Source organism: Saccopteryx bilineata, chromosome 2 (genome assembly GCF_036850765.1).
Source record: "Saccopteryx bilineata isolate mSacBil1 chromosome 2, mSacBil1_pri_phased_curated, whole genome shotgun sequence".
Lineage (NCBI taxonomy): Eukaryota > Metazoa > Chordata > Mammalia > Chiroptera > Emballonuridae > Saccopteryx > Saccopteryx bilineata.
In genome coordinates, this window is record NC_089491.1 from 320,165,450 (window position 1) to 320,177,690 (window position 12,241).

The following is a 12,241-nucleotide window of genomic DNA, read 5'->3' on the forward strand; positions in this document are numbered from 1 at the left end:
TTTCTTACCATCAATAAACTTTATTAAATAATGTAATTGCCATTATTATTAATGATTTCTTGCCAGCATGAGGGCAATTTGTATATCCCATTTTTGAAAAATGTTTTATCTTTTGATGCGAATAATTGAACCAGTGCTTGTTTGATATCTTCTTCATTTTTGAATTTTTTGCCCTTCAAAAAATTTTGTAAGGACAAAAACAAATGATAGTTGGAGGGTGCTAAGTCTGAGGAATATGGTGGATGCAATATACATGCTTCTGTAGCATTTCTTCCTTGTTGAAATTTGTAAAAATTACAGTGGCGTAAATGAACTTTATCAGTAGCCATGGGTACACTATGGCTTCACACATAAAACTAATGTGAATCAATTTTGTTTTAGTTAATTTGCTACGTCAGTATGTATACATTAAGTGATAAAAATAGAGAGGCACACATGCGCCAAATAAACATGTGCTTACGTGTCGAAACTTGTTGTGATAGAAACGGACAGAACTTTCTGGTAGACCTTATATAATACTTATTAACAAATTATATTATTTTGTGTTTGATTGTGATAGAAGATGATTATTAAAAATGATCATCTTTGCCTGACCTGTGGTGGCGCAGTGGATAAAGTATTGACCTGGGAATGCTGAGGTCGCAGGTTCAAAACCCTGGACTTGCCTGGCCAAGGCACATGTGAGAGTTGATGCTTTCTGCTCCTCTTCCTTCTCTCTCTCTCTGTCTCTCTAAAAAAAAAAAAAAAAAAATGATCATCTTTGACATTGGCTTCTTTTCCAAAATGAACCTCCTGAATCAAGTAATTAATTAACTTCAAAGATATTATTTTTAAAGGATAGTAAATTCCCTTTAGCATATATGCTTATGTGTCTAATCCCTCTCATGAAAATAAGAAAAAAATTGAAACAATTCCATAAGATCCTGAATTCTTTATGTTGTTTTACTTGGCATAACGAGTAATGTCATTAGTGACTCGGAATTTATTTTGTTTTCTTTATGCCTGAAGAACTCTTTTACTTGTGTCGTTTACTGTATAAAAGTCTCTTCAATGATACACTCTTCTTGACTACCCCTTGTGGAAAGGGCAGGAGCTTCAAAGTCAGCCAGAGGGTTATTCAAATCTCTTATGCCATTTCAAGGACAGGGGAAGCAGCTTAGACATATAACCTAAATACTCTGAGCTTCAGTTTACACATCTGTGATCAAGAAGGGTGTTTTGGGAGTGAAATGAAATGGTGTGTCCAGTATTTAGAATTATAGCTGGTACATAATGCACACTTAATAAGCATCAGTTCTCTTTTTCTTCCTGCCAAACCCCCATAGCCACTTTTTGTACTTCCTTTTAATGAAGTACAGCACATTTCTGCACTGCACTGTGGTGATTATGAATATACTTTTATCTTTCTTACTATACTAACCTTGAGGGCAGGTGATCCCATAGCTAGCATAGGCTACATATATGTATATATTCATGCAGACATGGTGATGGTGACCTGAGGAGGGGGGGTGCAATTTACCAGTACATTCATAAAATTATAAACTCACTCAGCCTCAAAGGAGATTAAAATACTACTTTGTAGAGTATGACAGAACGTAAAGCTGTTAAGATATCCTTCTTATCCAATGGAACATTTTTCTACTTGAATAAATTGTGGAGAACTAAATAAGTATTAAGGTACCTTTTCAGGAATAATTGTATGCTAGGCCATTTAGTTAAAATGCACATATTTATTTAGCAAAGACACTATGAAGCTAAAAATCAGGAGTCAGTCTCAATTGACCAGTACTTATACCTGGAAGAATTTATATCCAGTTGAGGAATTATATATAATAATTTCAAAAGTAGTCACTTGAAATAATTCTACTTTATACTATAGCTTTTAAAATATTTTCAAATATGCCCTGGCTGGATAGCTCAGTTATTAGGACATTGTCCTGAAGCACAGTGGTTGCAGGTTCAATCCCTGATCAGGACACATAAAGAACAGTTCGATATTCCTTTGTCTCTCTCTCTCTTTCTCCTTTTCTCACTCTCTGAAATCAATAAAAATAAAATTTTAAAATAGTTTCAAATACATTACCTTCTCTGATTCACTAATCATCTATAAGGAAAGGTAAGTATCATTAACTGCATTTAATAGACAAGAAAATTAGGGCTTAGTGTGATTAAATAAGTAATTCAAGTTTCTGAAATAAAATGTAGAAGAGGATGTCTTCTGAAACCTGGGCATTACCATTACATCATACTTTCTCTCCTAGTTGCAAATGAAAGCTTTTGATATTTGGCTATGCCAATAGTAGCATTACACACACACACACACACACACACACACACACACACACACACTTTTGCTATCTTTTTAAAACTAAAGATCACCATTTTTAAGAATGCACAATACCATACTATATATGGTAAGTGACTCACTCTCTTTTACTTGATAGAAGTGTAGGTACCAGGCCTTCTTGCCAGGTTAGAAATTTAAAAAGACTCTGAGTAGTGATGATACCAAACAATAGTAGTGGAGAAGTGGGCAGTTCCTTACCAAGTTCTGGAGACAACATTCCAAACACAGATCTAAAGGTCTGTGGAAGCACATTTCATAGTCTAACAACATTTTAAATGTCAGTTTTTACTCTACCAGCTACATTTCTCAGAATAATGATAGAAAAGCTTCCTCACTTTTTTCTCCAGCAATTCCAATTGTTCTCTCTCTCTATCCCAATAGAAAACTGTACGTTCTGAATTTTCTAAGTTAATCAAGACCATCAGAGTGAACTCTCTCCTCTATCTACCTCTGCACAGTAGTTACCTAACTGAGAGAGTGATGTTCCTTCTTCCCACAAAGCTTCCACTTGCTCCAGTCCTTTTCCATCCCCTCTAGTGACTTTCTTAACTCTCTTATCCCTATTATAGCTTTAGTTTCTCCATATCTATTAGTTCATTATCAGGTTTTCTTTATTTGAAACAACAAAAGAAATCTCTCCAACTATAGTTCTCTTTTATTTTGGTACCCATAAATATTATATAAAAAAAGTGTGTGCACTCATGGCAAAGGTTTTCTTCCATTTATTCCCAATAACTTTGTGCAGTCTTAATTTCTAACTCAGTACTCCCCGAGAGCCAGTATCTGACAGGCCATGAAAATGATCAGATCAACAGAACCTTCATTAGCTAATTTGAGTGTTTAATGTTTGAGAACATCTTCCATCATCTTTCTACACAATGTTTTAAATACTTTCTTCTGTTCTTTTTTCCAGCTTTATTAGATATAATTGGCATCACAATTCCTTTAAAGGCTTTAATGAGGCATAACTTTACATACCATAAAATTAATCCTTTTAAAGTATACAATTTAGGAATTTTTAATATACTGTATTCACAAGGTTGTGCAACCATCACTACTAATTTCAGAATATTTTTACCACACTCAAATACACCCCATATTTATTAGTCACTTCCCATTCTCCCTTTCCCCAACCCCTGGCAACCACTAATTTATTTTTTGTCTTTATGAATTTGCCTCCTTTTGGGTATTTTGTATAAATGAATTATACAACATGTGGTTTTTATGAATGACTTCTTTCACTTAACTTAGTGTTTTTAGAGTTCCCTCATGTTGTAGAATGTATCAATGCTTCGTTACCTTTTATGGCTGGATAATACTCCATTGTATGGATAGACCACATTTTGTTTATTCATTCATTCATTAGTTGATGGACATTTTGATAGTTTTACTTTTGTTTATTAGGAATAAAGCTCTTCTGTACAATTATTTTTCTGGCCATGTGTTTTATTTCTCTTGTGTATATAATTAGGAATGGAATTGCTCACTCATATGGTTATTCTATATTCAACATTTTCCAGAGGTGTTTTTTTTTTAATTGAATTTATTGGGGGTGACACTGGTTGACATAATTATATAGGTTTCAGGTGCCCAATTCTCTAATATATCTCTATACACAGTATATTGTGTTCACCAACCCCCAAAATTGAATGTTTGCCCATTACAATTTATCCCTTCATACCCTCCTCCATCTCCCCTGCCAGAAGCTGTGCTCTCCTCTCCATTTACTGTCTTCCTTTTTCACTATTTCCTCATCCCCTCTCAACAAAATAAGTATGTTCCTCAAGTCTTGGGCCTTGAGTCTTCCCCCTCTTCTTTCTTATTTTCAGCAATCTAATACTCTCCCTTTGTTTTAATGACAATGTAATCTCTTACTTTCAGGAATCCTTTGTCAGCCTGATCCCCCTCTATCTAGGGCTATGCCTTATTAGTATCTAGTAAAGAAAACTCTTGGTTATCCTATCAATAGCTAAACAGCATTATCATCTCTTCAAAATGCATGTTTTATGATCTGATTGCAAAGTGGCAGAGCTATTCTTTCAGTTACAGTTACCCTCGACTTAAAATTTTGAAGTCATCATTTACCCCTTTCTGGCCTTCCTCCATACCCAGTCCTGCAAGTTCTCCTTTTACATTATTTCTGTGATTCTCATGTTCAACCAACATGGTTCTTATTACCTCTATTATCTTTTACTTGAAGAGCTGCACATACATTTTAATTGGTCTTTCTACCCCACATCTTTTCTATTTCTCTTCATCACTTCTCATCTTTCCTTCTCAACATTGCTTCATATTTTCTTAGGCCAGTCTTATCCCATCATTTCTAAATCCGGCAACATCTGTTTCTACTTGTTACATCAAGACTCTTTGCTACTTATTTAGTTATACTCATAATTAGCTTCAACTAACCAATTTTCCCAAGGTGTTTCACTATCTCCTAAACTAAGAACATGCTCCATTCAAGATCAGTTATTTTCTTTTCTTTGCTTTTGACCCCACATTTTTTTTTATTTTTATTTTTTGCTTTTATTTGACATGGTCAAATTGTGCCATCACCACAAGATAAACTATTTTTTATATAAATCAAGCCCAAATATTTTTCCCCATAAAAATTTATCTGAGCTCCGCAACTTAAAATAACCGTTTCTGGTTATAAACTCCTGAAATGTTTTTTAAAATATTTGAATGGTATCTGACATTCAAATAGAGCTTTTTTAATGAGTGGTAAGTTCTTTGAGGGTTAAAGCAATATTACATCACCCCCCTACCTACACAAGTATGCAATTCCTAGCTCTTTGCTTGGTACCTGAGACATACTTGCCAAAAAGTTTTTAATTATAAGTAATTTTGATATATTTTATTCTTTCAAATAATTTCCGAAATCCTATCTCTTTTGCAATCTTACTTTTAAATTGCAGGGAAATTTCAGAATACAGGATTTAAAAAATAGCTCATTTGCAGATATTATCGTTCAGTAGCATGTATTTTCAGTTAATATGTAATGTGCTGCCTCCTGACCTGTGATGGCGCAGTGGATGAAACATTGACTTGGAACACTTGAGGTCACCTTTTCAAAACCCTGGGCTTGCCTAGTTAAGGCTCATACCCATTCCTTCTCCACTGCTTTTTCTCTCTCTGCTTTCTCTAAAATCAATTAATTAAAAAATATATATCTAAGCCTGACCAGGCAGTGGCACAGTGGATAGAACATCGGACTGGGATGCAGAGGACCTGGGATTGAAACCCTGAGGTTGCCAGCTTGAATGCAGGGTTGCTGGCTTGAGCAATGGGTCACTTTCTCTGCTGTAGCCCCCAGTCAAGCACATATGAGAAAGCAGTCAGTGAACAACTAAGAAACCTCAACGAAGAGTTGGTGCTTCTCATCTCTTGTCCTTCCTGTCTATCTATCCTTATCTGTCTCTCTGTCACACACACAAAAAATTATATATATATATATATGTGTGTGTGTGTGTGTGTGTATGTGCATATAATATACACACACACATATATGATGGCAATTAAATTGTAGCACTGTAGCAGTAATGAATTTTCAATCTGTATTGAAACAAAAGATTATATTGGTCTCATTATGTGAAAAATATCTTTAAAGTATCTGAGAAACAAAAAGTAAACCCAAACTATATTTGGGGTAAAAGAAATAAAAATTTTATAACAAAAAAGAGAAATAATAGAGAAAAGTCACATAAACCATTGTAATTTTGGGAACGTGTACATAAAAAAGAGATATATTAAGACTATTAATTTTAATAAAATTAGTTACCTATTGTAGTTGGAAATTTTAAAGTTGGATAAAATTCCATAATATGTGAACAAGATTTGTGTTTAATATTGCTATACAGTGGTACCCTGAGATACGAATTTAATTCGATCTGTAACCGAGCTCATCAGTCAACTTGTATATCAAACTATCAATACTGGACCCGTGCGCCAACGTGCCTACTAGCAGCAGCTTCCCGAATCACGACTTGTATCTCGGAATTTCCGCTCTATCTCAAACAAAAATACAGACCAAGTCGCAGCTTGTATCTTGAAAAAAAAATTGTATGTTGGTCTGTTTGTATCTCAAGGTACCACTGTAGAGTATATTAATTTTGATAAGTTTTCTATTAGCATTTCATTATCATTAACAAGATAGTGAGGAAAATAGAAATGAATATCAGGCTAATGAGTATTATATTTTGCAGCCTGCAGAATGCTAGCTCTGAGGAAGAGAATGTTTTTATTTGATCAAACTGAATGTATGATTCTAGACCTGAAAGAACAAAGCGTCTTTCAGCCATTAGTTAGCTAACTCACAGGCTATTTTGTGGAAGGGTTTCTGAGCTCACCTGGAAGTTTGGGGCCATACTGGAATATGCTGGGTATTGACTTGGATTTGAACCTTGAGGACTTTGTTAGAACTTCATGACTTGAAGATCCATTCTATCATATAGTCAAATCTTTTTAAATTTTATTTATAAAATTAAATTTAGCAGGGTAACATTGGTCAATAAGAGTATCTAGGTTTCAGGTAAACATTCCTATAGCGTTTGAAATATTGAGTATGTTGTATACCCATCACCCAAAGTCAATTTTCCCTCACCATATACTGTATTTTCCCATGTATACAATGCACTTTTTTTTTTTTTGAAAAATTGGGGGTCTAAAAACTGGGTGCGTCTTATACAGTGGTTGTAGTTTTTTATACTTGCATTTTCTGCTTTTTCACATGGATGAGGAGTTATATGAATTTTATGATGAATAAAACTTGAGTTCCATAACTTTATGTATTATATATTTTTTTCAAATTTCAGGCCCGAAAATTAAGGTGCGTCTTATACATGGAAGCGTCTTTTACATGGAGAAATACAGTATTTGTTCCTCTTTACTCCCTTCCCCCTTGTTGTATCTCCTTTGGCTTTACCTCATGAATGCTAAGCCTAACTAGCCTGACATTTGATTAAAACAGAATGTTTTTCAAGAAACTTCTCACTCTTATTATGGTACCATAAACTAAATTATCTAAGCTTCTCATTTTGGCCTTCATAGTGGTTCACAATATAAATACCATATAGCCACACATTTATTCTTTATCTTTATGTGAAATATACTGTAAAACAAAAAAATAATTATTTTCAAAAATATTTTCTAATAATTACTTTTTTTCTCAACAAATTTAGTCTAATTATGTATCAGGCATGCTAAAATGAAAGGTCAACAGCTATAGATACATAATTTCGCTCTGATAGATTGCTGTTTGAAAATAGGTTATGACAATTAGATGATTAATTTTCTTCTATTAAATAGCATTATGAGACATCTGATTACATTTATCAGTATAGTCTCTTTAGTGAGAACATAACGTGAGGAAAGGCCAAACAAAATAGGAATTCATCTCCTTTGTGGAAGGATATGAATATACTTTTTAACAACCATACTTGTGAAAATAATTAGAAAGTAAAATTCTGTTTGAAAACTTATTTTATGTTTAGTATTTAAAGTAACACATTAAAGATGTCACATGTGAGTATGAAGAGTAAAATTCTGGATGTCCTGCTGGCAATTTTTTTTTTTCCTTCTGGTTATCTGCAAAGTATACACCCCTTGTCACTCTAACTAGGGAGTGCCTGTGTAAACATTCTTGTTTCGCCTGTTTCACATAATCATTTCTTGTATCATATTTCTTCTAACCTCGCTATCTGAAACCAATTACAGGAGACCCATTTGGGCTGCATCTATTTTCATAAGAAGCCTAGGCAGCAGTGTTTTTCTCAAAGATGAATATCAACATCAAATATGCTTCTGAGTGCTTTGTTATTTATGTTTCAGAGAGATGTTGTAGCCTTCAGCTCTCAAGAATGTGTCATGCTGTGCTGTTTATACATTGAAGATATTAATGGGTGTAGATGTCATTTTTCATTTTAATGTCTCAAATGCAACAGGCTGATAGGTTAAGCATTCCTATTTTTACGGGGAGAGATATGAGTGATGTCTGTTTTTTCCCAAAATACACATATATTTACTTTGAAAAAAAGAGGTTATTTATAAACCTAGCATACTCAACATTTTGGGTTTCACTAGGTTTTTCTAAGCTATTCTCAAAACAATTTATTTTTTGTGTTTTTAAAGATGAAAAAAACTGTAAAGTTTTCAGTGTTCCTTAAGAAGAAAAAAAGTATTGATCTGACAGTTGCAAAGGTTTTCTTCACTCTTAATTCTTATAATAATCTATTTATTAGAAAAACTTTTTTTCTATGAGGTTTATAACAGCATAAAATTATTGCTACTGTAGAAAGGTGATAAGCTTGAACTTTGCTTTTCTTAAAAATTTTTGGTTTATTTGAAATTATACAGTAAGTATTATGAATGGTGTTTTGCATAAATATTTTAGAGCAAAATGCCCAGAATTCCAAAAAATATTTATTTTCACACACTTGCAACCTAACAAAAAAGTTATCTTTAATCTATTATATATATTTTTATTCACCTTTTCAAAATATTTATTTTAATATGATTCAATTTTTAAAATGTTGTATCTTAATTTTCTTTAGCTTTACTAAAAATTAGATAACTTTATTAAGTAAAGTGCTCTCTTAACTCAAAACAAATGTGTTTTTTGAAACCAGATAGGTTTAGCTGCCTTAGAAACCTGTTTCCTGTCATTCATTTGAATGAGACTCAGACAACATTAAAGAAAAATTTGTAAACACCTTTTGCTTTTTGTTCTAAATTATTATTTTTTACTGTGATTATCATATAAATACTTTTTTTTTAATTTAGTGAGAGGAGGGGAGGCAGAGACAGACTCCTGCATGAGCCCCCACCGTGATCCACCTGGCAAGCCCACTAGTAGGTGATGCTCTACCCATCTGGGGCTTTTGCGCCATTGCGTTTGGCGCCATTATTGTTTTACGCCTGAGGTAGAGACCATGGAGCCATCCTCAGCACCTGGGGCCAACTTGCTCCAATTGAGCCATGGCTCCAGGAGGGGAGGGGCAGAGAAAGAAAGAGACAGAGAGAGAAAGGAGAAGGGAAGAGATGGAGAAGCAGATGGGTGCTTCTCCTGTGTGCTCTGAGAACCGAACCTAGGACATCCACAGGCTGGCCAGTGCTCTACCGCTGAGCAACTGGACAAGGCCTATCGTATAAATACTTAAATGGCTCATAGAACCTTATGAATGGCCCTGTCATTTAACTTTTCTTTTTAGCAACTTAGGTGGACAAGTAATTTTCAAATTAACGTTTTATGTAACTTGACACCTAACATCTTACAGTGATGGAAGTATTTTAGCTCATAATCTTTTCATCTTTTGAGGAGCTACAATAATAAATTGCAAAGATGAACTAAATGTGTCTGAGCAACTGTTTATTCAAATTAAATCCTAAAATGTTATTCAGACTACTGAAAATAAAAAATGGTATGGGATGCCTGCAGTTGAAATGCAAACTGCCAATAATTTATGCTTAGGAGTTTTTAATCATTTCTGATTCTGATCTCTTGGAATCCCCCCTCCCCTTACACTTCATGTTTATTATAGTAATCTCTGTTGCTTCAAAAAGAACTTTGAAATAGGCAAAGAATTCTTTTTCATAAGCTTTTGTATTGAAAAATTATCCTTGACTATTTTAAAGATAAGTGTAAATGTATCTGAAAACCACATACTTTAAAAATAGCAACATTGTTTAGCCAAGTATCTTGTGGTATTCTATTATTATTATTATCACTCCTTTAAAAGCAGTGTGCATGCATGCGTTTGTCTAGTGATATTTTCGTGAGCTATAATGCTAATATATCTAATGTTCTAGTGTCTTTCTACAGCCACTGGTATTACATATGCCTTTGGGTTGCTGGTTGGGTTGAGTTGAGTAAATGTAATGCAAGGTGGTGAAAGGGATAGGGCTTTAGGCCTCAGAGGCAAGAGTCTGAGCTTTTGATAGACTCTGTTATTGCTTTGTGACATTAATTAAGTTATCGCAGTATTGGTTCTTCAATTACTTGTCTACAAAAATGTAAGTGCTAGGCTAAACAATTTCTAAAGTTCTTTTCTTTCACTGCTTTGTAATTCTTCAGTTTATTACTACTAACTGGTCAAGTGATCAGAGTGTGACAAGATGTTAGAGCTCCATTGGGTATTGGTAGTCTATGTGATGAAATCCAAGTCAAGGATAGTGGGAACACTTAGCCATAAAAATGACATATATTCTGTATTAGTTATTCCAACACTTGCAAATCCAAAACAGAAGATTATATTGTAGTTTTTTTTTAAGTTCTGATAAATGGATATACCCTCTTTAATGATAAAAAAAATTATGATGCCACATGTTCTTCTTTAAAAGAGTTTTTCTCGTTGACATCTATTAGTGCCTTTGATGGGTCAGGGCGTGAGGCACACTAGAATGCACTCTGGCCTGGATGCCAGGAGGCTGAGAACAAAGCGCTTCATCCTTCGGAGCTCATGTTTCCTGTTTGCTAAAATGGGGGTCTGATTGGATGATTTCATGACTTCAAGATTCAGAACTGTTTTCATTAAAATCCTTAAACAATAGTAAATGACTGCAGAATTAAATATAAACTAAATAAGGCTCAATATATGCATAATAAACTAATGAGCTCAAAAGGGAAAAACAATTATATGAAAAATATTAGGCAAACTTTGTATGGACTTTGACACCAAAGGGGAAAATAGTTGACTGATTTTCTTTTTTTTTTTTAATTCTGAGAATTCACATTGACACAGCTTAAGTCACATTAGTAATTTCCATTTGAAAAGTGTCATTTGAAGTTCATTTTTAAGTTGCGATTAAAAAAAGGAAAGCTGAATTATTTGGAATATCAAGTGAAAAATTATAAACAGTTTTGTGATAATAAAGTATTTACGCTGTTAATTTTTTTACTTGATCTTTTATTCAAACTGAACTTTATAATAAATTTGTCTGAATCCACTGGAATGTTCCATCCTGAGAAACATTTTGGTTGACTTGTAATTATTTGAAAATTTTTTTAAAAAACCAAATGATGATTTTTTTTTTTAAGTACGTGTGTTTCCAAAATGTATGCTTTACAAGCTATGCCAGCTCCTGCTAGAGGAAGACAAATCAATGTTGTTAGGAGATGGTGCTGTGCACTCAGCTTGTTTACTTTGGTTTCTATGTCTGCCTGCCTTCTCAGAAAACTTGCTTGGAGCCAGACTGTAGCAGCCCTCCTCTCTGTCTTTTCATAATTGATCAGGGGATGACTGCCTTCCCTGAGGGTAAAGACGTGGCAACTTTTTCTGTTTGCTCAGCATCTCAATGCAGTAGTTCAAACATTGTTCACACCAGCTGGCAGTGTAATGCCATATGCACGTCTTGTCAAAGCAACTGTTGTCATGGATACTAGGAACTCTCTTAAAAACCAGATCATTGATTCCAATCAAAATTGTACTTTTTACAGCTTAGAATCTTAATTATTATAGACAAAAATTGATCTAAAATATCTCCCCCATCATGAAAACTTTACCATGTAATCTAAATCAGTGAATAACAAAGCAAGGCTGAGATTGATTTTGTTTCATGTGCTGGAAAATTTCATCATTAGTGTTCACTGAACTGAGTTGATGAGACAAAAAATAAGTTTGTACAGTAGAGGCTCGTAAGAAGTTTTTAAAAATTAGTTTATACTGTTTCATTCAAAATATCTCAATATGTTATTGTTTGTTTGTTTGTTTTGTTGTTGTTATGCACTAGTTCTTGTATAAGTTTATGTAGTACAAGTGCCAAACTGCCTCTCTTCTGGTAAATGAAATGCATACATTAATTTCTTATGTTAAGTTTTATTTTCCTGAGTGGGAAAGAAACCATTAGAATAAATGAAAACATCTATTTTGATTGGTATTCTGTCACACATAGAAACAA

At 33.7% G+C, this 12,241-nt stretch overlaps 1 protein-coding gene across 4 annotated transcripts in view; it reads left to right on the top strand.

The window, feature by feature from the left end:
• FOXP2 (forkhead box P2) overlaps positions 1-12,241 on the top strand; it is a 673,365-nt gene that overhangs the window by 484,835 nt on the left and 176,289 nt on the right. The gene's annotated exons all lie outside the window — the stretch shown is intronic.